Consider the following 6,000-nt stretch of genomic DNA (forward strand, 5'->3'; position numbering starts at 1 on the left):
CTACTGTAGGTCCTCCTCTTCCAAGATGTACCTGGAGCCTTTATTCAAGTCAATCAATCATCTCCACTCACAATATAAGCAGACATGTGCAGCCAACGGCATCCAGCCTCCGTCAAGACAAGTGTTCAGTAACACCTTTAAAGAATTAAATCTGTCATTGTTCCAGCCAAAGAAAGATCAGTGTGACACTTGCTGTGCCTTCAAAGCCGGGAACATCGAGGCTGCTGTGTGGGAGGAACACTGCGTTAAGAAGGACGAGGCACGAGCAGAAAAGGATAGGGACAAACAACTTGTGTGTGTCAGCGTGGCCCCACTCTATACATCCCCCCAGAAAATTAAAGCACTGAAGTTCAAGCACCTTCAAGAACTGAAACATGTCTTACCGAAGGACTTTCATCCATTTTATGATGCACTTGACCATGAGTGATGGTCAGCTCAAATAGATAAACACAAACAATAACATACATTATTTATTTATTTATTTATTTATTTATTTATTGATAAAAGCCAGTGTGGTTTTTCTGACTACCTATATAAATGTCTTATTGATTAATGTATTAATGAAATGTTGTATTGACAAGTAATTGTTCTGACCGGAAAGACATGATTAAAATCTTGCATTTAGGCAAGTTGCTATTTTATAATTCCACCTGTAGTAGCAGTAGTGAGTCTAATGAGCCGTAACTGCTGAAACAGGAACGGGCTAGTTGGAGTTAAGTGAAATGGCAGCTTCATTTTTCCTTTTCTTTTCTGCAATACAGTGCCAAATAAAAATTATTGTGATGATAGCCTGGTGAGACAATAGCTTTCCTTTACAGTAGGCCTAACTTTATCGCAAGAAAAAGTTTTCCCCTTGTCGCCTGAGACGTAGGTCAAGGAGTGGAGGAGTGACACAATTACGGTAGGTCTAACGTTACAACCTCTGTATAGCTTGTTAGTGTACTGATTCATTATCGCTTCATAGTTAGCAGGAGACATAAATATGAAGGGACAATGAATCAGTACACTGATTTTCATACTGACAAGATTAATAGGCTATGCTCAGTTTATTAAATAGCCTTAGGTTGGACGTAGGCTATTTAATAAACTTAGCGTAGCCTATTCATCTGTCAATATGAAACGCGACTTGCCCATTCATGATCGGAAGAACGCGTATCGACCACCGTTACTGTAAAATATGCACGTATGTCCATTTAAACTGGATTTTGGTAAAATGTGAACTATACCATCACACTGGCAATATTACGACTACATTTAAAGACGACGTACCAAGTATGACAACGCTACGTTCAATTGCTTTGAAATTAGGGTGTTTTTTTCATTTCCTGAAAAGTAACCGTTTTGGATGTACGCGAGTTTCATCGGACAGCGACGATATATATATTGGAGGGGAATCACTGTCCTACTTGCTGTCGAAGCACTTTATCCAACAAGCAATCCGTCTCTGCAACATGGCCAAAGTGTTTGGGAGTTCACTCTTTGATATGGTTGTCTGTACTAAAAGCCGACGGCTCCTTTAAATGCGTCTGCAAAATTGAATTGTACGTCATGAGCGACTTGAGCGACCAAAGCGAACAGAAATATTCGCAGCGAAGCTTCTGGTGTGGACGTACGGTACGGTGTCGTCTAAGGTAACAATTTGCATCTACTTTGGTTGGGTAAATTTCAATTCAATATTTTGAGTAAAGACTACCTACATTGAAAAGCTATGAAATACCAAAAGAAATTAGGTAAAGTTTACCTAAGATTATTCAATACAATTTACTCAAAATAATTTAGTAATATTAACAAAAGATTGTTAGCCATTATTAATCTACTTTATCATTAGTAATAATTAGCTAATATGACTAATTAACTATTACCTATTCAGGGAAGGTTAGATTTACTTGAAGTTATTTTCAGACACAGCAGACACAGTATTGATGAAATCAACTTGTTTATTGATGAAATCAACCAAATGATCAAAAGTATATTGAAGAATATTCAAGAGAATCACAAAACATATTCAAACAATAATATATATGCGTATATATTTTTTATCAAACTCAGTTTTTTTTTTCGAACTCAGTAAACCCGTTAGCTAAAAAAAAAAGATATATAAATACAACTCAGTGCTGTGTGTGTGTGTGTGTGTGTGTGTGTGTGTGTGTGTGTGTGTGTGTGTGAATGTGTGTGTGTGTGTGCGCAGCCAGGTCATTTCAAACAGGTTTCTGAACAACCGTACATTAGATTAGATTAGATTAGATTAGATTAGGCTTTATTGATCCTTTTGGGAAAACGCCCTCGAGGAAATTGATTGTCCTAACAGAACATTTAAACCTAGGGTGTCCAACAAAGTCATTCCAGTAGCTTAATTTTGAGGCTGTGGACTTTCTTGGGCAGCTTTGCCCCATCAAGCTCCAGAAAAAGTTTTTGGAATCCCTCAAAGGTGTTCCTCAGAGTCTTGGGATACTCCAGGTTGAGGGCATAAATCAACCCCATCAAAAGCATACAAGCCCGGCTGCGGTTCCCACACCTGGTCAGGACTTTGTTGCCCTCAATCACAATGGACACTTGATCCTCCTCACTCGTGGGCTCATGGGTAACAATCACCTTCATGGTCCATGTGTCCCTCACATTGGTCCTCCATCTAAAAAATTAATTTGCATATTTAGTGTATTAACAATATGCTATTCATATACATTTAAGTTCTTAGTCAAATGTAGTACATTGTTATTTTAAACATTGGCATTGGCCCAAATTTCACAAATGGTGCATCCCCATTTCCCATAATGCAATAGAGACGAGTGGTGAGAAGAAGGGATGAGGAGGAGAATATAAGAGCAGAGGAGAGGAGGACAGGAGATGAGGAGAATAGAAGTTGAGACGAAATGAGAACAGGAGATGAGAAGAGGACAGCAGATGTGGAGTGGAGAACTTTAATTTCTAAATTTTCAATCATCCATTTACAAAACTATCTACAAAGCACAGACATGTGAAGGCACCCTCAAACATTCAACAGATCACATGTTGATGTTCTTTAACACAGCACAACACATCACCACAAGCCGTGCATGAACCGATCCATATCCTGGCATGAGATGAGAGGATGTGTAACCATGTGAATACTACGGTGGCCCTGAAGTGCAAAACACAGCAGCAATTCAAGCAACACACCAGCATTTCATCACAACGGAAAGGGTAGGTACACATTGGTCCACTGACATTGGTCCACTGTCTGTCATTTACAATGCTTAATACAACGTCGGCAACGGCAGTTTCTTCATTTGCAGTGAATTAATAACTTTCCGTCCATTTTCTTTGACACTGCAACTAGCCTAGCCTACTCTGCAACACTTGTAGCCTACCGTTCCCCTTCACTGCAAATTAAGAAACTGCCATAGCCGACGTTGTATTAAGCATTGTAAATGACCAACAGTGCACCCAATCAGGATGAGGGTGTGTTGTGTGAATTGCTGTTGTGTTTTGCACTCCAGGGCCACCGTAGAATACCCTGTGTTGATCAATAATTTAATAACATACCTGGTCCAGGAAGAGCTGTTCTTGCTGTTCTCCAAAGTATTCCATGAGGCAGCAGACAACGGCATCCCTCTTTTTGTCAATGCTCTGGGACTGAAAGGAGATGCATCTTAGTGAGAGGACTTATAGTTGTCAGATGTCAGTCAGATGAGGAGAGGAGGACAAGGGAGGAGAAGGATAGGAGATGAGGAAATGAGAAGAGGGGAATATGAGAGGACATGAGAATAGGAGATGAGGACAGGAGGAGAAGAGGAGAAGAAGAGAGGAATAGAAAATGAGTTGAGAGGAGGATGATAGATGAGGAAAGAAGAGGAGATGAGGGGCATAGGAGATTAGATGAAATGAGAAGAGACAGAGAACATGAGAGGAGGAGAAGAGGAAGTTAGGAGGAGAATAGAAGATTAGAGGATGGAAGGACAGGAGAGGATGTGAGGTGAATGTAAGAGATGAGAAGATGATGTCTGTAAACAATTGTTGGAAAATGTCTTGTGGCATTGTGGCAAAGTAGAGGTTCTAACCAAATTCATGTAGACATGAAAAAAAATAAAAAAAAATGGTTTTACTGACTTCAGTTAGAATGTATGCAAACTTCTGACTTTTTGCAGAAAAACAGCTGTTTTTCTGCAAAAAAGTAGTAGTAAAAAGTGAAACAAAAATATACCTCATTTACAGTGTCCAGGAGAGGACGCATCCTGGAACCAACAGCTCCTCCTTTGGCACGCATCAGCTGCAGAAGACGTGGTGTGTACCCATCCAGTTTCCTCATGAACGTCTCCTCCAAGGAAATTGTCGTTATACGACGGAACTCTTCTTTGATCTAGGAAACGATATATACACTTCCAACATCAATTCTCAAAGTTTCAGTCGACAAATGACAGTTCTTGGTGGAACATAAAATATTTTTACTTGCTTGAGCCGCACTGAATAATGCAGGCCACCTTTCTTTGAAGGCACCAACACTTGGGCTGAGGCCACCACCTCTACTCTTCGAGTAGAAAAGGTTTTCGACATTTTTTCCGCGATAATCTTTTCGTTATTCTTTTTTTTTAATTCATTGATTAACTCAAGCCTGTCCTTCTCCAAACTGTTGTCATTTTCTCCAACAGGATGTGACGGGAGATAATTAATCTCTGCTCTCTTCGGCTTTTTCACGTTTTTGGATGGGGTTGCATCGGCCGGCATTTTCCTCTTTAATGTGTTCACCTCTATTTCCGGATAGGCATATTTTCGCGATTTCAGCTTGGCACAGTAATTGTGCATCTTGTTTTTGATGCGCATCTGCCAGCCATACATCCCTGCAAAGGACCCTGGCTCCTTCAGGCATGGAAACTTCTGAACAAGGGCTTCAGCAACTGAGGATACTTGCAGACTGGAGGGGTAGGCTGTGTAAGAGAAGATTACTTTGGAAAGGTCATACATTATTGCAGAATTAACGCTTGGATCTCTGAAGTATGTTCCAGAGGAATGATATATTTTGTTTGCCTCTGCAAGGATTATTTCAATGTCTCGGGAAAACTGTGGAATTTGAAATGGCACTGGCCATGGATTACAGCGGCATGATTCAGGGAGAGTAATGTCTTGTGAGCTGGACGATGCACAGTCATCCACTTGAGGGGATGCTTCATCATCTGCAGGGCTGTTGTCCACTTCACTTAGTGTAGAGGACAGTCCTGACTCATCTATTGGATGCAAGTCAAGGTTAATCAAAGGCTCTGTTCTTATTATCTTCACAGTGGCCTTGTCATGCAGTTCGGCAGTTGAGGTAAGACTGAAAAATTGATTCCCAAAATCGATATCTTGGTATAATAATCTAAATTCCTCGTGTACATTGAGTGTGCTACAGACTATGGAAATAAGTTCTTCCACTCTATTGGGAATTCCTGATGGAAGCGTCAACTTTCGAATATCATGTTCTTCTATGATGACTCGTAACTGCACTGCCATTGTCATTTGAGTACGTTGTCCTCAGCTGCAGAGGGAAAGAGAAGACATTTAGAGTTTTTTAAAACTTGATGAGAAACTTTACACAATGACCCTTGTGCAGGGCGAACTCAATTCGCCAGAAGAATGGTCGGGGCTACCCAGACTACCACAAAGGGCCATCCACATCAAGATCTACATTATAAAAAAATTAAGTTCTAAAATTGTTATAACTCAAGTGAGTCCACAGACTCCACACCACAGCTGTAAAGCTGAGTTAGCTACTTTTTATAGTTATACTTGGTGTGGGCAGTCCTTTAGACTTTGTGCCTTGTTAAGCAAAAAGGTTTTGTTCTTTTCACATGCAGTGCTTGACACATGATTGATATGGCATGATAACAGAATAATTAAACTGAAGTGTACCTACTCTGATGTGCAAATGAAGTGTTTAAGGGACACCATTCGACCATGTGCTGTATTATACGCAGCCAAGGGGTATGAATCTTTCATTTCTGAATGCTGAAGGACCTCAAGCTCTCCTGTTGGCTCCACTTTGAAGCT

The sequence above is a fragment of the Gadus chalcogrammus genome, chromosome 4, assembly GCF_026213295.1.
Source record: "Gadus chalcogrammus isolate NIFS_2021 chromosome 4, NIFS_Gcha_1.0, whole genome shotgun sequence".
Lineage (NCBI taxonomy): Eukaryota > Metazoa > Chordata > Actinopteri > Gadiformes > Gadidae > Gadus > Gadus chalcogrammus.